The 21,700-nt window shown below is 45.7% G+C and overlaps 2 long non-coding RNA genes across 28 annotated transcripts in view; one reads left to right on the top strand and one right to left on the bottom strand.

Annotated features, from left to right (window-relative positions):
• LOC110405223 overlaps window positions 1-21,700 on the bottom strand; it is a 159,239-nt gene that overhangs the window by 108,525 nt on the left and 29,014 nt on the right. For 23 of the 27 annotated variants that reach the window (XR_002442735.1, XR_002442734.1, XR_002442731.1 and 20 more), the window contains 3 exons: window positions 8,294-8,397; window positions 7,249-8,194; window positions 2,165-2,328 (listed from right to left, as the gene is read on the bottom strand). This is a non-coding gene — a long non-coding RNA (uncharacterized LOC110405223). Of the gene's footprint in view, window positions 1-2,164; window positions 2,329-7,248; window positions 8,398-21,700 lie in introns of all 27 variants that reach the window. The other 4 variants (XR_002442746.1, XR_002442752.1, XR_002442732.1 and 1 more) reach the window with 3 other exon arrangements.
• Window positions 8,390-14,560, top strand: LOC110405224. Its single transcript, XR_002442757.1, has 2 exons — window positions 8,390-13,065; window positions 14,253-14,560. It is a non-coding gene; the product is annotated as an uncharacterized LOC110405224 (long non-coding RNA).

Below are 21,700 nucleotides of genomic sequence, written 5' to 3'. Positions count from 1 at the left end.
GTAGCAGTGGGCACAGTAGTTAGAGCTGTCTGAATGCTGAAACTGAGACTTCCATCTGGAAAAAGCTGGATGGGACAAAGGCTCTTCCCTTTCAATATCTTGATATGACTGAATCAGTTTGCTCTTTCAAGGTAACTGGAAGCAGTAATCTAGAATCTAGTTCATTCCCTGCAAAATGCCTCACACTTGGTCAGCCTGCATCACTGCAGATTTGCTGTTGTATTTTTTCACAAACTACATGTATGTTTTCACATACGCCGATTTATTTTTTCTGTTTGTAATCACCACTGCTGCCATTTACACCACTTTTAAAGTTTCTAATTCACATCTTTATCTGTTTCAGCTGGAATCCTACACCAGAGTAGCACATTGTCTCGCAAGTGCTATTAAAACCTGCATCTCACAAAATGCTTTGCAACACATTTTGTGGGTTATGGGAAAGGTAACCAATTTACGGTTCTTTCCCGTGTACAACAAGGATGAAAACACAAATTTAACACACAAAAAAAGCAGTAAGATTAAATTCACCATTTGAAAGCACATCAGGATCCTTAGCAGAATGTACTAAGAACAGGAGTTGCAAAGCAACCATCATAAGATAAGGTCAATATATTATTGGCTAATGAAATACAGTCTTAATATATCCCCAGCTGGATATGAAACAGGCAGGATCTCGGCAAATCTTATTAGAATAATGCTAATTTGAAAACAGGGACTTAAGAGGTGATGGGCAGATAAAGCAACTTCAATGCTTTTAACTAACCCAAGAGGGATAATCTGCATGTTTGACATCCCAGTTCCAGACACTGACACAGCCAGCGTGAGGGCAACTTTCACAGGCTTGGGCACCCTTCTTTTAATTAGTAACAGCTATAATCATGCTCAAAGGTTTAATATAGCACAATTTTTCCACTCCCACATGTCCATGAAGCCCGGACTAAACAATCCCTTCAGAAAGGATGAGGAAAAGCTGGGAGAATGCCTGCCACCATGGTTTTGATCCATGTTTCCAGAACAGACCCCAGCCAACACTGTGTCCTCATCTGAATGAAAAACTGAGTTTTGAAAAAATTCAGATCTTTAACATTAAAAGGAAATTAAGCTCTCTTGATTGTGACTCATTAGCAAAATAATAATAATAAAATTCCTCTCATTCGGTTTATTAAAGCTCTCATTTAATTTCCAGCTAGCTACAGGCTGTTTTGTTTTGTTTTTTACATATTTGTGTATCTGGTCTGCACACTCACACCTCAGCAGCGTCAGGCTCCCCCGGGGTTTCCCACAACCACTGCCATTCATTATTCTCTTCTGCTATGAGCTAAACATCACTTTTATTTACTCCCAGGCCAACCTTTGGTTTTGAGGTAGCTCCAAGGTGTCATCAAGGGAAAGAAAAATGGCAAACAGTCAAATATTTCTGTCTTCGCATTCCTTTCTTCCTTCTCTTATTTCTATCTCTCGCTCCTAACATCCCCCAGTGTTCCCGCTTTCACTCTGTCTTGGGAGCAAGAGACATACACGCTTTCCTTCAGAATGCTGAAATCAAAGGTTCTTTTCCAGCATATTCTCCCTGTGGATCAACACGGATATCAAAGAGCAGTGTTTATACATACTCTGCAAACCAAACATAAAAGACCTCCCGCCACTAACAGGTGAGACTGCTGACTGCAGGACTGATTCCCAAAGAGCGTACGTACCCTGTGGCTGAAGCTCTCTCTTGAAGCACCTTTTTTTCCTCCACTGATCACAGAAGGGGTTTACACAATACCACAAGACAATATATTGCATTCAGTGCAATGGAAGAAATGCCAGCATAAGCACCTGAACCAACAACAAGTCTCTGTCGACAAAATACTCACTGGATCAACTAATGGCTTACCTGGGTCAGCTGAGTCATGGCTTTTGCAGGAGGGTAAAACATTAAATTAACTAGCCTCTTGAACAACACTGGCCAACAGAAGCTTACCTAACATTGCTACAGTAAAACAAAAACATCTGTCTGAGTTTGAGTAGATATTTTAAACTTTGACTCAAAGAATTCAAGGGATGGAGCCTCTACTGTGAGAGAGGGAAAAATAATCAGCTTAACCTGTCTAGATGCCTTGGTGGACGCATCCCTCACACTTTTCATGTCAATAGCAAAAGCTTAGTGGGGAACTTGTACCTTCTAGACAGCAAAATCTGTCAGCATCACAGCACAGATCCACTGGAAACTGGGCTCTCCTCACACCAGCTCCAAGGAGCTACTGGCACTGCATCGCTCCGCGCATCCAGGCCAGAGGGCTCACTGCGGCCGGACAGACGGATCCTCCTGCGGTCCCCCTGTGTCTGCAGAAGAAGCACAAGCATCATAACTCCATCAGGGGAACTAATGAGATGTAAATGTATTCCATCAGAGGTTGATCCAAAGCTCACTGAAGTCAATTATTATTAATGTAATTAGTACTGTATAAGCAGTTCAAGACGTAATTCAAGTCAGGTCTCCAACAAGCCAGACTGTGTATATATGCAGAGCAGATTTAAAGGGTTTACAATCTAAATAGGTGTGATAGACAAAAAAAGAAACGTAGGAAAGAGACATGAAGAGATATAAAAACGAGCAGATGATTTGCCACAGAATTCAAACCTTATTCCTGCTTTTTGTCTGCCAAATCATGTACCCTTCAGAGAGAATTTTCAGTAAATTTTAAATCAACAATGTGTTCATTAAACAGTATTTTAGATCTTTATTTCTGAAGAATTTTGCCTTGTCTTAAATTTTCGTTAATTTTACCTCCTTTATCAAACATAAGCACACTACTTATTTCAATAGCAGTGGATATATATTCAGGGTCATTCAAACCAAGTCAACAGCATGGCCCTGCAGTTACCAGAATGAATTGCTGAACAAAACCCACCAGGAGCTTCGCCTTCTTCTCTATCGATAATTAAAAATGACTGAGTCACATTGTGCATTTTCCGCACTCCTACACAGCCTCCTCCAAGGTAACTGGTTTGCTCCAGCATCGCGGCCAGATGCCAATCCACAATAACATCTCTGCGTGCTGGCACCGGCCCAAAGTCATCTTTTTTTTTTTTCTTTTCTTTCAGTGCAGAAGGGAGAGCTTGCATTTGCGGCGGGAGGGGCGAGCAGCAGGCAGCAGCGAGAGGAGGGCGCCTGGGCTCACTGCAAGGAGCTCTCAGCTTCACACAAACCCTCTCCCCAGCTCCTGCACCAAGAGCACCCTCTGCTGCTGTGCTCCTTCTGCCAAAAGCCCATGTGAGGCTGGGGTATCTGCTGAGCCCTGCCTGCAGCGCCTCATCGGATGTGCCTGGTACCCCAGCACCCAGCAGGCTGGGGCTGGCATCCGTTCCGTGCTCTGCTTTTACAGGTTGCAAGATGGGAACTGCTCACACCTCCATCCCCAGCCTTGAAAACCTGCTGGATCCTAAGCCAAAGGATTAAAAACATGGCAGGAAACTCCTCGTTCTTTAAAAGTCTAGTGAGGGGGCTTTTCCCCTATGGCACGCTGCATGGGTGTAGTAGAGAATGTGGACTGCATCGGAGCCCTCGGCTACGGCATGGGCTTTATGTGGAAATTTTTGTAGCTGCCATTGCCATTAGGCCATATGAATGTAATTATAATATTCCAATAGAAATCATTCAAGTATGTGGTAAACCAAGGGAACATACAAGAGAATGTGTGTAAGATAATCTCTCTATCGTGCACTGCAAGGACACCGGGACTCCTTCCAGAATCCGAGCGTTGCCCACACCTCCCTGCTGCTCCCACAGCGGCCGGGTGAGCCAGGCCGACAGCGATGGGCACTGCCTGGGCACTCAGAACTGGCAAGCAGGCAGTTCCGCCGGTGCAGATGACAAAAAAGAAGAAATAGGAAGGTATTTTGTAGCTGGAAAAGGCAAGTCAACATGTAAATCCTAGTTAAAATATCTTTATTAGCAGCATTTTAATCACTTGCAAAATCTGGAACGGGATCAAACTAAACATAAGGCAGCAGCTGCTGTAAACAGCCGTTGTTGAAATGGAAAAATGATTAGCACCAAGGGAAGGATGTCAGGCATAACGAGCCTGCCTCGAGCGCTGCTAGAGCCCAGCACCAGGCACTGCCGGGCACTGCTGCCTTGCACCCAGAGTCCCCACACCCATCCTCCATCTGCAGGTGGGGATCGTGGGCCCCTGTCCTTATTTACTGCATTAGAAGGAGCATTTCAATCTCTGTCTTTAGGAGAGCGAACAATCATGCTGAGGTAGGAGCCTTCCTCCTTCCATCATCACACACCGGAATAACACCTAAAGTCACTACAACTACTGCAGAATTAGACAAGAGTAAGCACCCACCCGAACCCAGAGGCACATAGGCCGCACTCCGGCAGGAGCTGCATCACATCACCTTCTCCTCCACAAGCAGCAGGCCCTGGCCGTGCCTCCCTGTGTGTGGGTAGAAGCAGGGCCCAGAGGGCCAGGGCGCTCCATTCACCCAAAGCAAACCCATGTGCTTTGTAAGTGCCAGGAAAAAAAAAGCAAAAAGGAGCATTGCTTAGCTGCCCTGTCACTGTGATGGGTGTCCCATCAATCCAGGCATCATGTCCAGATAGCTACAGCCATCCTACTGCTGTCCTCAGTGTTTCTGAAACAACCAGAGTGGTCCTTGCCTGCTTCTAATGATTACCGGTACCACAAAGGCCTCAGTGGCTGTGACGGGGCTCAGGGAGCGCCAGGGCCAGGCCCAGCTCCTGCCTGCACTGCAGCTCCAGCTGGGCAACAGCAGCAATGCAGTTTGCTCTCCCTCATTCAAGGCATATTCCATGTTGTCTATGGGTGGATTCTTTAGCAACGTGAAGGCATGAACTGGGAATATTTCTTTTTCCCACCAGAGTCAACACTGCAGCAGCACAGTCCATCCCCAGTGGAGCACTGGTGCTCACTATGAACAAAATCGCCGTGACCATAAAGGAGTGAGAAATACATATTTTGGTGGGTACTTTTTACGGTTGGTATTAGAATCTCTCTCAGCACTTGGCAAGCCAAACAGCTCAGGCAATGGGTGAGAAAGCTACAACGCTCTGGCAGTATGAATGTGAATTTGTCATCGTTTTAAGAAAAAAAATACTCAATCTGCTTTCACTGCACATGCCACCATAGCAATAGAAAAGGTGCAACATGAACTTTTAACATAATTTTCAAGTTGAACTAGTCTGTATAACAGCATTAAATACTCAGTGCACCCTGAAGAGAAGTTAAGATATATCTGCTGCTCTTTAATGTTGCAGGGTCAGCAATGTCCCTCCTATGCCAGCAGTGCTTATTATGATTTCTTTGATTTTCATGTTATGCTGATGCACTTTAATTACACACTTAAAAACAACTGGTTCATCTTTCCCAGTCAATCAAAATTACTGAGTATGGTTCAGACACTGCAGGGAGTGCAGGCTGTCCAGTTTGTCAGGAAGGGAGCCTCAGCTTCCAACACAAAAAAGAGCCAACTACTTCCTATGACCTCGTCAGATGCATTTACTGCTGCTTCTCCCCCAGTCCTCCCTGCCCTTCAACCTGACTAAAAACTCCATAAAATGGAAAATGAGGAATGCAGGAAGTTCTCTTCAGGTGATCCAGACTACCACCAGAGTACCTCCTCTCCTGTCCATCGCTCCCATAGCTTCTCCCTTCATCACAGAATCACAGAGTCACACAATATCCCAAGTTGGAAGGGACCCACAAAGATCATCAAGTTCAACCCCTGGCTCCACACAGGACCACCTGAACTCAAATCCTATGTCTGAGCGTGGTGTCCCAATGCTCCCTGAGCTCCAGCAGCTCGGGGCTGTGCCCACTGCCCTGGGCAGCCTGTTCCATGCCCACCACCCTCTGGTGCAGATCCTTTCCCTAACCCCCACCCGTCCCTCTCCCAACACAGCTCCATGCTGTTCCCCAGGCCCCATCACTGTCCCCACAGAGCAGAGCTCAGCGCTGCCCTCCGCTCCCTGTGAGGAGCTGCAGCTGCCAAGAGGGCTGCCCTCAGCCTGCTCTGCTCTGGGCTGAGCAAACCCAGGGACCTCAGCCGCTCCTCACACACCGTGCCCTCACACCCTTCCCCATCTCTGCAGCCCCACTTTGGACTCTCTCATAGCTTTATGTCCTTCTTACGTGGTGGCACCCAAACCTGCACCCAGTGCTGGAGGCGAGGCCACACAGCACAGAGCAGAGCGAGACAACCGCTTCCCTCACCCAGCAGTGCTGGGCCCGATGCACCTCAGGCTACGGCTGGTCCTTCTGGCTGCCAGGGCGCACTGCCGGTACTCATGAAGATGGAACTGAACTCCTCCATGCGAATTCATCAACACTTGCTGAACAGTGATGAGGCCAAACAATGGATATGATCACAGTGAGGTGGTGCATTTCAGCAGTGGTGACAGTAGCTACTAGGGTGCACTGTGGCTCAGATTCAGGTTGCCACCAACCAGAATGCCCAGATCCCTTTTTGCAGGGCTGCTCTCCAGCCCCTCACCCCCTAGTCTGCACACAGAACCACATTCCTCCCAGCTTAGCATCATCCACAAATCTACTTGATACAATTTCCAGATCCTTACTGGAATCAACAGTGAACAGATTAAAGAGAAATGGCCTTAAAATGGAGCCCTGCAGAATCCCACTGGTGACAAGTAGGGCAACTGTCAGGCCACAGCCTCCCCTCGCACAACACAGCCATGTTTTGGTTGCCATGGGACATTCTTAGGGTCACATTACCATGGCCTTATGATGTCACGAGCCACCTTCCTGCCAACTGCTATCACTATGGGGACCCTGACAACAGAACTCCAGTTGTTGATTGACTTCTGCCCAGAAAGCACACATTTGAGACACAGAGCTCATTACCTAGACCCATCCCTCCCAGTGTAGGAGCTTTGGATCCATCCTCGTCCACCAAAGAAACTTCGCCTTCTAGAGAGCAGCAGTGAGCCCGAGCCAATGGAAGTAGACCCACCAGAGAGTGATGTTGAGGCCATGGAGGTGGACCTATCTCCAGAGGATGAACCAATGGAGGTCCATCCACCTCCATTAGGCCCAGGCAAGCACTGTAACATCATGCTTGCCTGGAGACATCACTATATCCATTGGCAGCGCAGCAGGGGCTCTTGATTTCCATCTCGGCATTGAAGAGTCATTATCTGCCAGAGAGCCCCTGGGCCAGCTGCTGCTCTCTAGAACCCCTTGTTCCCCATCCTCATTCTTCCCCAAGACCTCTCACCTCTTCTAAGTTGCTGTGCCGGGACAACAGGAGGAGTCCAGTGGAAAGCCTCGAGCTCCCTGCAGCCTCCAGACGAGCCCTCAAGAAGAGGGCAGGACTGGAACTTGTGTACTCTGTGCTTCTGCATCGGGACAACAGAGTCCAGCAGATGCCCCCAAGCTCCATGCAGCCTTCAGGTAAGTCTCGAGGAAGAGGGCAGGACTGGGACTGGTCTAGTTTCAGCTGCTGTGTCGGGACCAGGAGGAATCCAGTGGGATGGCACAGTGCTCCCTGAAGCCTCCAGGCAGTGCCAGAGAAGGAACAGAGGCAGCTTCCATTGGAGAAGCAGAAGACTTTGTTTTGGGCAGGAAGAAAGGCTCAAGTTCAGCATGAAAGTCCACTCCAGTTGCTCCAGGTAAAGGAGCAGGTAAAGGTAAAAACCTTTCAGGCAAAAAAGCAATAAGGCAAGAGCATATCTAAGTCTACACATGGTATCTCTCACTGGAACAACTTGATACTTTTTACTAGAATTGGCTAAGGGAAAAATCCATTGTGTCTATTTCTATCTCTTCCATGGTTCTGATCCATCAGGATCTAATCCAAAATACCCACTGCAGAGTGTCAAAATATAACTATTCCAAAACTAAATTATTTGATCCCACTGACGTGTTTTTGCTCCTCTGAAGACAGAGGAGGCTACAGCTATGACTTACTCTGCAGCATCTCTTAAAAGCTGAAGAGCTCCTGTCCCCCTCTTTACTGCCAGGAAGTCACAAGAAATTCCAGCCTCAAAAGCAGCTCGAATCACTTAAGAGTATGAATACACATATGCCATCATCATTCATGTTTGCCATGGTGAACATATGTCCATTCTGTAATCACCTGAATTTAAAATGTTGAGTTCAAAAATACTACTGCAGGCTTGAGAAGTGTCTTCATAGTAAGAAGCTATTAGTTTTGTTCGAGCCTAGAGGAAGAAAGCATTGTTTAGTATCTTTCATTTCCATAAGGGGGAGCCTGTGCATAGAGGATTACTGGCTGGTGACTCCAGCCCCAGAGAATCTACAATTATGGCTCAGTGTGACCTGCTCCGGTGCCAATCCCCTGCCTGGCACAGGGCACACAAGTTCAGCATCAGTGTCAGGGCTGCCACACTCAGGAGATGCCATACTGTAAGGGTGAGAAGGAAATGTTACAGTGTTAACCCACACCACACAACCCGCACAAGTGTGACTTCTACGATGTAATTGTATTAGCGGAAGGTTAATGGTTTTATTTAGCTGAAATGTAAGTCATTCCACGCATGCAAATGACTCCCTGTGGTTGGAAGATTGACTATATAGTAAATATTAACATTTGTGGGATGAAGAATAATTGTGAGGGTTATGAGTCAAGGTCTGTGTAAAGGTTATGGGATAACAGGCTATCGGCTGCTAACAGGCTTGAAATTAAAGACGCTGCTGTAATCTGTCTTTAGGAAAACACCTTCCAATCCTTCCTACATCTTATGGAAGGAGTTCTGCAAGTCAATGGCTGGCTAAAAAGTCAAGCAGTTCCCACTGGACAGGTGGCAAAAACATCATAACCATTTTTTTTTTAATGTGTTGACCAAAGTTTTTCATAGGCGAAATGGGTAATAAGCTACAAACACTGAATATCCTACACATAACATATCAAAGCTTTTGTTAAATAAGAAGTTAAGAATGAAAAATCTAATGCTACAAACACCTCCGAGGTGTTACTTTAGAACTCTGCTTTCTTGTAAAAAAAACCTGCCTTCATGCTTCAACCTCTCCTAGCTTTTCTAACTCAACCCTGCAGAAAACATCTGCTGAAGTTCCCACAGCTCTCTGCAGTGATTTTTTTCATAGGGTTAAACCAAACTCCCATACAAAGCTCCAGGCCTCCTGCCTACATACTCCAAGCCAGCTCTAAAGCCACGAGCAATTTTCCTTTCCAAAGTTTTTACTCTTTTAAGCTCAACTTTTAATTCCTGCTCCATCACTGTTATGAATAGACAAGAGCATTAAGACAAAATCCCCCAGTTCCTGTGTGTGTATGTCTACCTCTGTCTATTCAAAACCTGTAATCCCTAAAAGCAACTTCTGGAAACCTGTACTTTCCCTCCCGGTCTTATAAGCCCACCTAATTTAGATGAAGCCTCGCCAGCATCTCCTCCCTTCAGGGGCTAGTTACTTCCTTGCAAAGATGGACTCAAAGACAGAATAGGAAACAAAAATAATCTTTTTTTCCAAAAAGAATTGAGAATCTCATTTGGAAGAGCACACAGGAATGCCCTGACAAGACTGGAGTGGACAGTTCTTGACATGCTTTCAAAGAAGGACTTGCTCCGAAGTTCAGTGCATTTGATTCAGTCAACTGTTGTATCTCATCTGCATAACACGATTTATGTTTCTCAGGCATCAAATTCACATGCATTTCATCTTTATTGTATTTTATATATTCTGGGTCACACTACACTATGCCTACAGACACAAAAGCCATATAAATAATGAATAAAAGGCCCAAGAGTTCCCCTCTAGCCATTCTGTCCAGCAGAGTAGAGAACTGTTTCACCTATGTTACTGCAGGTTGAAAACACAAGTGCCCAGTTGGGTCTGCCTTGCCCAACAACCATTCCTTATCTCCCCCAAATACAGCTGCTTCATCCCCTTGAGCATCATTTTTCCTTTTTCTTTACTGTAATCTCTCTTAATTCCCCAATGCCATTCTTAAAATACAGCGATTAGAATTGCATCCACAACACAAGTGATAGATGTGCAAAGGTTTTATGGGTTTTCTCATTTGCATGGTGCTCTTCGAATGCTTCACCTCACAGTCTAATTGCCTCACATTTACAGGACAGGGAGCAGCTCGCAATATTTCACTCAAGCATGCAAATCAAATGCATCACCAGATAAATGTTTTCAGATTATTAGTTTCCTTATTCAGTCCTGAAAACCATTACGTACAGATTAAGAGGTGTTACACAGTTTTCTTCCACTGCCTGAAAACAGCCTGCACTGGGCAAGCCTCTGGCACCTGCTATGGAATGAGCCTCACGTGAGAGCAGGTCTGCCCGGGCTGCAGGTGGTCAGGGAGAACTCATCCCACCAAACCCAGCAAGAAGACAGCTTTCTGAAATCCCAGAAGAGCCCCTTCTAGAGAAGCTCAAGACAACAGGAATATCAGGCCACTGAAATAAGTGCCTACAGCCCAGTTCAGGTGTATAATTAACCATACTAGGCAAAGTATTTCTACGAGATCCAGAACAGGTTAAGCAAATTTTGGCAGTCCTTTAATTGCTTGCAAAACTCCAAGAATGCTGCGTGCTTCCTGTCTCATACAGTTTGGGGCAGGATCCTTCTCTTGCTGTTTGTCACTTAATGGGATGCCGACTGCAGATGATGCCGTTATACAAATAATGAGGTACATATAAAATCAACAACTCCAGTGACATGAAGCTCACGTGACAGGTGTTAAAGAATGGATTATGTTCATTAATAGCTAAAGAAACAGCGAAATTCATCTCCCGAAATCTTCCAGCTGAGCCTTACTAAAGCCCGTGCTCTCACCCCACAATACATGGGCTGCACAGAGGGACTGCAGGGAATCACATCGGTACCTCTGGGCTTCAAACACTTCTGGATCATGGGCGAGCTATTTGACCTAAGCGGTTGCCGTGAAATAAAGTCCCCTTGTAATTTAACATAAAACACGTCCCCATCTACAATCTGAGGAGATAGATAGTGAGGAGATACGGTATCAGATCACAGTAATGTTTCTTCTGGTACAAGACTAGGGGAGAATTAGTCCAAAGAAAACTCCTTAGCAGACTGAAGGAGTTGAAAAAAAAGTACATTTACTTGTTAATGCCTAATAGTCTCAGATGTCTACTGTACAAAGGGAAGTATTTGAACAGCTTAAAAGTTTTACGGCTAGAATAACATTCAATAAAGAATACATTTTTGCAGGACTGGTTAAGAAACCACATGCAGGCGGGAATTCCCGGAAACCCCAGGGGCAGCTGCGCTCCCAGGAGGGCAGGGTGGGAAGCAGGGAGAGGCCCAGCCCCACTGCCCCAGCACCAGGGGGAAGGGAAAGGACTTCTCCCCACATACTGTATCCTCCCTCCCTCAGCCTTGGTCTCAGAGAGCTGACATATCAGACAGTTGTGAGCTGTCAGTCACCATGCTCGTAACTCTCCCTTCACACTTCTACCAAGTTCTAAGCCCTACTGCTGCAGACTCCAGCCTACATGGCAAGGATGGAGACCTTGCTTCCTTAGCCATGGCCATGATGGATAGATGGCAGCATCCAGGACAGAAGCAAACACTTCTGATGCTCCCAAAAGGACACCAGCTCTGGTTCAAAGGAACAAGATCAGGGATCTGTGGCCACAAACCCAACACAACCCAAACTGCCTCCAGGCTCAGGCCAGCTTTATGTTAGGAAAATCCCAAAAATGAAAGCTGGGTGCTGTCTTCGCCATCTACCCAGAAATCTGACCTGCTGCCTGTTTCACTGCAACACCCTGTTCAAAGGAGAAGCCATGAACTTTCTGAGCAATGCTGCACCCTGGACAGAAGTGCTAGGCCAAGCTTCAAACGCGCTGACGTGATGACTTACAGATTTGTATCAGGACCACAGCAGGGGAGTCACTGCTTCTCACTGCTTAAAGAGCTGAAACCAGGTGAGATACAGTGTTTTCTAATAAGTTTGACCTAGAATTTTAAAATGCCTTTGATTCCAAAATTCAAAGTGAACCAAACCCAAGAATGCATCTCTGCAAAGCGCTGTGAGGTGAAAGCACAGCTTTGCAAAAGCTTTTCTTGATGTCTTCCTTCCAGCAGGCTTCTAAAACAGTTACCAACTTCTGACTGACCAAATGCAAAATGCCTTCTCTGTACTGTTCTCAAACGGCTTTAAAAACAACTGGTTATAGATTACGAGTGCGTTAAGAAAATGCCTTCATCTTGTGCAAGCATCTTACAGGGTTAACAGGAGTTACTCTGTTTTGCCATAATCACAACTGATGTCAGTGTGATCTGAAGGAGTGCTAAGGTGGAGAAGAAAGGGAAATGCAAAATAAAACCCTCACAGTAAGTACAGCTGCACAGTATATACTAGTGTTTGCCTGACAGATGTCTTCCTATGCTTGAGAACATCAATGCTAAGGAACACCAGCACAAGGCACACTCCTCAAATGAAGTGCCACATAAGCACATCATAACAATAGGCTACTGATACACATATATATAATCACACAGGTATCAGTTTGGCTCAGCTTGGACAGGTCCAGCACTGAACTGCAGCAGCTTAGGGATGAGCCATACTTTCAGCAGTCCTCAAGTCTTGACTGACGACCCAACAGTAAGGCTGGGATGGGGCTGCTATCCCTCTATCAATCACAATGGAAAAAAACAACAATTTCTCTACCAGTGGCTGCATCCACCTGCATTTACCTGATACATTTGTGCTCAAGTCCGAAGGGGCAGGTGTATTACAGCAACACCTGATAACTGCACCAAATGAATGTTCACGCATGGAAGAGAGGGCAGATCAGTGTCCTCCGCTTGCAAATGAAAACACTCAAGTGAGATTGCCGAACAAGGAGCCAGGCAGCCAAGCAGCTACTGCAGGTTCTGAGCTGCTGCCCACTGACACTTCCCACGAATACCCCAGCCCAGATAACTTAAAAGCTAACTTCAGATTCCTGCTTTTTCACACCTTGGTTTAAACCCATATACCTGTTCTTCTCTCTCCCAGTGCTGATAGCACTCAGCAGCCATCCTGAGGACATGGCTCGTCATGGATGGGAACCAGACCTGAATGAAGGTATCTGCACAAGTTTTTTCTGTAAGCACCGTCCTCACAGCCACAGATGCTTTCACTTTCTGACCTGTAGCAAAGGGATATCATCTCCACAACAGATGCCAGTAGACAAATTTCCTTGCATGTGTTAAAAATCACAAAATCTCTGTTCTCTAAGTAAAATCATGTATCGCTTCCTCTATACAGGGTATTTTGCTATCCACATAAAACATTATTGTGATCTTTAACCTTGTGGGGGAACCATGCTGTATGCAATACTGGGGAAAAATAACAAGGGAACAGGCAAACACACACGGGAAGATAGTTCTGATACTCTCCAACGTTGTTCCAGCTGTGCCCCTTTAAATGTGCTCAGCACGTAGCCTGTTTTTCTGTCTGTATCCCCACTGTGCTCTCTTCTGCCTTTAATTCAGTCTTCACTCTCGCACCTCCCGCTATCCTCTCTCTGTTTCAAAGCATCCCAATTAGCAAGAACAACACTGAGCAGAGAAGTGGTGCCAGGAGTAGGAAGAGACTCTGTCTCGGCGAGAAATGACCTTCATCCCTCCCCTCGGTCACTGAACTGTGACCACAATCTCTGGTTCCTTCCACTTTCCTCGAGGCAGCCAGATGGACACCCTGTGGGAAGTCAGCCTGTCTGCTCCAGCTCACGGGGACAGAATAAAACGTCAGTTTTGAATGAGCTACCAAAGAACAGGTCCAACTAATTCAACAGGCTCACCTAAGAATTACACAAAGAACCACCTCACCATTGCATTTTTCCAGCTGCAGACAACCACACAGGAGGTGCCAGTAGCGTGTGCTTGGTTAGCAGCCCCCTCCAGGGGTGCACACAGATCCATGCTCCCCATTCCCCACAGACATGGCTTGATATTCCTCTCTCTTCTCCTGCTTCAGCTGTGCACCCTGGCTTCCCTGCTCCTGCCAGTCCTGACCACAGTATGCACCCCATTCTAGAACAGAGACGTTTAATTACTGCTGTGTGGTCTTGCTTGTGGTCTTGCTTTTGTTTGTTTGTTTTGTTTTGTTTGTTATGTGGTTTTGGAACCCCGAGACACAGGCATATGGTTTTGTAAGACCTAAAAACAATGAAATCTGTTTTGCTGCACACTTCTAACAATAATTAAATGCAAACTTTCCTTGAAGCTTCTCTTGCAACTAAGGCAACCACAGCGTTTCTCCTTCTGCAGGGATGTGCTGCTCTCTACAAGACGAGACTGCGCATGACAGCAAGCCCCAACCACTCCATGTGGGGTCAAGAAAAAATGCTCATCATCTTTCCATCAAGTGTGGCTCGCTCACAGTACCAAGAAGTCCAGAAGTTGCCCGAGCACAGCCTAGCAGGTGCCAGTCCAAGTGGTGGCACAGCAGCTCCTGCACAGCCCCGGTTACTGCAAGCCTCCCCCGGCTCGTGGCAGTGCCAGCACACACAAATGGAAAGCATATGCTGAAGTTTTAAGAAATCACTTTCCTGGAAAAAGAAAACATATACAGAGAATTTTTGTTTGAGAATTCATTTTCCAAATACAAGTTTCATTTTCTTACTCAGAACTTCTCCCCGCAGTTGCAAATTCTAAAATTTCCATTTTACAAGATTTTAAAATTTTACTAAGTCACAGTCAAGACAAGCGTTCTGAGACTTACTTTTTTGTAACCTTTTTCTCTGAAAACAAATTTGATGCTTCCATTGCAAATGATGGAGCACCAGGTTAAGGAGGGCTCATCGCCGGCGCTGAGCAATATCAAACTGCTGGCTCCAGGCTCTGTTCTGTTTGTGTGTGCATAATCGGGTCTTTGGAAAGAGAAGTCGATGTGCTTCAGGCGGCAGCTGTGACAAGGAGACACTACATGGAAATTGTTTTTATTCATGCTCCCAAGGCATCTATCCTAAACAAAAGGCTATAGGTGCTGACAAGCTTCAGCACTACAGATTAAACCAAGACAGGAAAAGTAATTGAAGGAGAAAAATAAACAAAGGAATATTTTAGTAATCTTGAGGATGAAAGGCTCTTTTGACTGGCTTTGCTAGTCTTCTAACACAAACCCTTAGCTTTGCTTGGAAGAATACTAGATTCTCTATGGGATGCCAAGTCATGAATCCATCAGAAAAATCTTTTTTTGAAATCTTTCTATCATGCTACCAAAGGCAGAAGTTGTGTTGACAAAAGTGTCCACTGCGCTTGACACAGCCTTTCCTTGTTTTAAAAAACATGAAGGAGGTTGGGACTAAGGGATTTACAGACGTTAAGCAAAGCCCGTCCCTTTAATCTGAAATCTGTCTTGCTTTGCCCTTAGGTTGACATTTATTGTTTAAAAACCTTGAGAAAATGTACTGAGGAATTGCCCATTCCCATCAGTTTCAGTATGAAATGTTTAAAGTGCACATATTTCATCTAGTGCCAGGTCCAGGATCACAGCCAGGTCTTGTTTGACAACCAGATGACTAACACAAAGGGGTTCCCCTTATGAAAACGTTTAGATATGTGAATTGGCACATGCGAGCAGATCACAACATACCCTTTTGGGAGCCAGATCACAGTCATGTGCAGGGCATATGGGTAGCCACATGAAAAGCACACTGCCACGCCGAGCGGGGAACGATCGCGTTGAATAATCGGGTGGGCAAACGTGAGGGTCATTTCATATTTCATCGTAATTCGTAGAGCTGCTTAAGGGTGTTAAATGGAAACAATTTTAAGAGTGCAAATGAAAACTGACTGCACATTGCCTGGAGGCTGAGTAATGCTGATGTGTAAATTTGTGATTACTCAGTGCACACATGGCCTGTGCCTTCGGCATGGCAGTAGGATTCCCACATCAATCGTGGGCACGAGGCATCAACTAAAGATGTGACTCTTCTAGGGTCTTCCTTCCTTGACTATTCTTCTAAATCCTAAATTTAATCTTCAACTTTATTCTAATTAAACAGAAGTATCTTCTGCCTGTCAGTGCATACGAGTCCCTGAAATACAGATCTACTAAATCAAAAGTGGGAGAATAATCCCTGTGATGTCCCAGGTCAGACTCCAAGCAAATGAACCACAAAAATCCCCCCCCCCAGAAGGTTTTGGGAATGGAAGTGCAGAAAAGTACCTGTAAAAATGAACCTCCCCTCTTTGTTCTATTCCTTCTACGTCCTTCTCCATGCTACCAACCTTACACCTGTGCATTGCCAGCTCTCAGAAGAAAACCCAGACGCTGTGCACCATTCACTAGATTTCTGCAAGCCCTTCAGACAAATGACAGAGACCCATCAGTTCAGCTTACCCTTCCATCCCCTGGCCCAAAGCTGGCCAGGACGAGGTGCCAGCTTGGTGTGTGGCTCAGCACAGCCCCATGATGCTGCACACAGAATGGAAAGCAGCTTCCCAGCACACGGTGCCACGCTGACAGTGTCGCTGTCACTGGGATAGCACAAGGGCACACCAGGAGGCTGCCTTCTCTTCAAGTCCTTGTGCAATGACTACAAAGTTATGGTAAATTAAATGGCAGTATTTGACTCGGTAAATATTTTGCATGAAGAGAAGGTAACACGATCGTAAAGAATTCCTTGGCATGGGTTGCTCTCTCAATTAGTATTTACCCGTCATCTCTCTGTCATTCCACCACACTGATTCCAAAATCCTAACAGCTATGCACATATGGCTCCCCACAGACATGTTTTAGCTGGGGAATCTTCTTTTGCAGCTCTTATGAGGTCCAGCTGTTCCTGCAGCTCTCACTGAAGCTTTGATTCCTCCTCACTACCACCTGCAGACAATGTATGCTCTCCCATGCAGCGAGTCTCTGACAGTGTCACAGAGCAGGAGATCTCCTTAATAAAGCCAGTCTCCAACTTTCTTTCGATTTTCATGCAGTAAGATATTTCTAGGGCATTGCTGTTCTGTCAGATCCTAAGCAACAAAGAACACAAGAGTTTAGGAGTACAAAATGATGCAACGCCTACCCCAACCCACCAAAGCAACCTGGGTGTCGGATCAGCGGACATGTCAATTGTTTTGACTATGGCCTGAGCCATCAAAAATTAAATTATGAGATTCTCCCTGGCTGTTATGCCTAATGCTAAACAACACCAAGCAGGCAGTGCAAGGCTATGGTGGAACAGCTGCCTTGTTCAGGCACCCACTATATTCCCCCAGCAACTGGGAAATGACTTGAAACCCTCGATTATTCTCCAAGCCACGACTGAGCCAAGAAGCAAACTTCCTAGTGGTATACTTCAAAATTGCAAAGCGATCTTGAAAAAAATTCAAAACTAAGATTTTTGTTTATAAATTTCTCCCACCTGTGAGCCCTCCCATGTAAAGCAGAGCCTACTCAGGAGGTTACCGCAGGAGAATTCTGGCTGGAAAGAACCTCAGAAGGTCATCTGGACCAACCTCCTGCTTAGCACAGGTCAGCTATGAGATCAGAGCTCGGGACTAACCACTCTGCTCTTGAAACTCTCCTAAGGATGGAGACTGGATTGCTTCTCTGGAGAATCCCGATCCACTGCCACGTGGCGAATGGGCACACAACCAAGGCTAGCTCAATGTGCCTGCTGCACGGCTCCAGCAGAACCCCTCCGGAAGTCTGCCAGCTGCCCCCAGAACGCTTGGTGAAGAGGAATGTTCAAGTGCCTGTCTTACTGTCAGCAGCCTCCATCATTGAGGAGTTGTTGCGTCTCATCGTAATATGGGGATCGTGTTCAGAGCTGACAGTGAAATATCCTCCTGCCTACACACTAAAGCCACGTTCTCTGCTTCTGTTTCAGATACCTTCAGTACATCTCCCATTTCACTGCAAAACTATTATGCCACATATCAACACTATTATAATAGCTGACAGCAGTTAGTAATTTCTGCTGTTAAGATTGCAAATGACCTTCAGATAGCTTTGCATTCTTACAACTTTCTGAAGTACCATGGGGACCGAAGTCTGATAAAACTGCTTCCAATGGTAACAGCAAACACAGAGCACACAACCACAATTCAAGTAATTTATGTGCTAAGTTGAAGAAAGTGGCGGGCTATTTCTTATGCTTACAAATCAAATGAGCAAACTCAGTGTTCAATACAGCCCCCTTCTTATATTTAGTGCAGTGTAACACATTTCTTCTCTTCCGTCATCATTCAGAACAGGATCCTGAACTGAACGCAGTTCAGGGCTGGGGCTGCTGAATTTGCTTCAGTGATTTCAGCACCGAATCAGACGAACATGCAAAAACAGAATAAATCTATTTTCACTCCCCAAAAAGCTACGGATGAAGTAATCTCCACTTGCAGAAGTGGAGTTCTCATTTCTCCCTCCTGAACGTAAGAGCACAAACACATTATATAAGTGCACGTTAATTTCTTGGACAGAATACCAGCTATAATTTAATTACAGACATAGATTAGAAACACTGCAAGTGAACTATACACAATGCCACCTTTCTATTCATGCAAAGGATTTACTATTATTAATCACTGCTGACTGCCAGCTTAGTGCTACGCAGTTATTCTCACCTCTGATAGGAAGCCACTTAGAAACGGGGAGATGTGCTTCTGGTTTATATCACTTGGGGATACAAATGAGTTGTTACCGCCTTATCTTCCCATAACATTGCAGAGCCAGTAGTGAAACCCGCATGATTTAGGTTCACACCGGGTGGGAAATGCTGAACATGGAAAAAGGCAGATTATCTTCCCCGGGCTCTTTTCTTAGCTCCAGGCTTTGCACCGTGCTGAGAAAAAGCTCCCTAAACATTCCTGTCTGAGAACCTGGCAGAACAACTGGCAAACTGGGACCTATATTTCTTACAGCCTTTGCTCTGTGAACCTGCACGCATCCAAAGAAAAAAAAGGCTGAAATAATAGTTGCAAATGCCGTGATTAACTTATGGCAAAACTGCCATGCAAGGGTTTTCCAGGTTAGCTCTGGCTTCACCCTGTCTCACCCCTCCCTGCATGGCACACCTGGGCAGAGAAGGCTGGCACGAAGCACTGTGCCGAAGGAGTCGAGTAAACAGCAGCACGATTCAGTGGAGCACCCGTTCTGTTATCAGGCCTGGGAGCAGGACGTGGGATTTGTGCCTCATTTCGTGTTAATTCCTCATGCTGCTGCGCTGGCTGCCAAGTAAATGTAGCAGCCAGTGAACAGTGACCTTACCAGTTTTAGAACATCAATTATCATCATTACATTATTAAAACCAGCAACATGCCTGGAATTACACCAGTATGGAGATGATCTCTGACCAAGCAATTTCCTGCCATATGGAGATAACCACATTAGTCCATAGCACGTTCACACTCATTTGAAGCGTATTACACAGCAAGTATTGGTGTAATGATAACAGTACGTCCAGAACCAGGGAGGAGTGGGAGGGAGTTAGATACTAAAATACTCTGTGTATTTCTCCATTTTATTGCATAGCGAGCATCACATTGCTTCCAGATTCAAATATATAATGTCCTTATGGCAGCCAAGTTCAAACCTGCACACTCAGATGGATGCACGTTACTTGCTCACGGGACCCAAAACATGGCATGTTTTTCATAAAGTTCACCACCCAAAGGAGCCAACAGAATCTCTGTGAGCGTCTGGCCACAGGCATGGCCAGGTTTTGGACAGAGCAGTAACCACTCAGCGTGAGACAGCAGGTATTCACTCTCAGTGCTGTTCCTGGAGCAGCTGTCGCCTTTCTGTGAATCTTACAGAGCTGCTGCTGCAGCTCAGCATTATTTCAGGCATTGGTCATTAATGCAGAAAATGTTTCACTCAGGTCTGACAGCCAGCCGTTTCCCATCCTCCTCGAGGAAGGGGCTCTGTCAGGACTCATTTTAAGTCCAAAGACAGGGAGAACTTTATTGTTGCTTACTTTTCTTCCACTTAGTGTTAAAAGTTACACATCACCTCTATGATTTTTTGCTCCCAGTATTATATTTTAAAGCAATTAGACTAAGACTTATAGATGTGCCTGTGAGGAAACTGGCATCCAAGAAGTTAAATGCCTGCACAGAGCTGCAGAGTACAGTTCATATTCACAGGAGGTTTCCACTAACTTGCTTGGACAAACTGAGCAAATGTCAGTGGGAATTCTGACCCTGTGCATTACATTAATCTTCATAACTACTCGTCCAGATGTGTACATGTTCCTAGGATGGAGACGGATTTTACTCATGTTAATTTCTGCAGCTCGTTGCTATTTGGAACAAGCAACTGAGGCTCTGGCATCCACAGCTAGCTCTGTGCCTGTGCTCAGATGAGGACAGGGATAGCTCGTCGCAGCAATGCCACCTCCAAGGGCACAGACCCGTGCTGCCCACTGACACTACAGCTGCTGGGCACAGGATTCCTGTACCTATGGAAACCTCCAGCCTGCGTCACCTGCCACACAGCCCCAAAGGCTTATCACTAGGTTACCAACCAGCCTCCTAAGCTACGTCTAAAATCAGATGTGCTGGTGGTTTGTTCTGAATAACTGCTGTTCAAAAATAATGACCTAATTAATAATGACCTTAAGTACCAAGTAACAGTGGCAGCTTGCACACTACAGGAAGAATACAAGGGTCCTTTCAGATAATACAATCTCCAGTCTTATTTCAGTATGCCTACCTAGTCTCTTGCTGAGCCTTCCTGACAGCAGCACCCAGCAGGGAAGACTGCCAGTCAGACACGGTTACTGCAGCTTGCGCCAGCACACGTCTCCAGCAGCTGGGAACACCACCGTCACTGTGAGGCACTGAAACTTCATCAGTGACTTCTGCAAGGTTATACAGGAGTGCTGCTTCTATCAGCCAGTCATCCAGCAAGAACACAATCTTGGGTACGGAGCCCCCTAGCACAACCTTTCTCCTCAACATATTTTTCCAGTGAGGCACTTGGTTCTATTTAAGCCCAAACAACATTAATAGAATCCGCTGCTCCCCCAGAAATGAGCACAACCCAGACTCTGCTGGACTGTCAGTCTTTGCCCTTATTATCTCAGCTGATAGGAGGCTGCTCTAGCAAATAACTACCCTGGGCAACTGGAAAGAAAGCCGTAAGGAAAACTGCCATTATAAGAAGAAAAATTAATCTTTATGTAGGAGAAGCCGGTTAGATAGGACCACTGTAGGATTTTTAAGCTGACTTCAAAATGCTACCGATTAGGCAGAAGATTTATTTGAGTCTTGCACGAAAGAAGCCCAGGGCCCCCACCCTCATGCTGTATTTAAGAGAAGGGCGCGTTCTTACACCGCGTGGTCCTGCTTCCATCTGCCATTGCCTGGTGCAGCTTCGTGAGACACCGGTGAATCCTGAGGCTCCCATGATCCATTAAACAAAGCGTACAGACAGTGGGGAGGGAGTTTTCGTTTCATCAGAACAATGCCTTGAGCTGCTTTTGCTTCTGTGGTTTTTGTTTTGTCCCCTATCAGCAAGTTTGTGCGACGCACTGAAGGTACTGACATACTGTGCTAGATTATCTGGAACTAATCACCCTGCATTTCAGCATGTGTCCTTCAAAGGGATGACACATGCTCAGTTTGCTGTTTCAAAGCTCATAGTGTTTGTTAGCACAGTCAGCAGTTTACTGAACAGAAAATGCAATGCTGCTCCTTCAGAAGATGCAACGACTGGTGCCCATGCAGATCTTCTGCAGCTTCCTTCTTTTGCTGGCCATTTTGAACAAAGCTGC

Source organism: Numida meleagris, chromosome 12, assembly GCF_002078875.1.
Source record: "Numida meleagris isolate 19003 breed g44 Domestic line chromosome 12, NumMel1.0, whole genome shotgun sequence".
NCBI classification, from domain to species: Eukaryota; Metazoa; Chordata; class Aves; order Galliformes; family Numididae; genus Numida; species Numida meleagris.
Note: the sequence above shows the minus strand (reverse complement) of the source record. Positions and strands in the feature narration are given on the sequence as shown.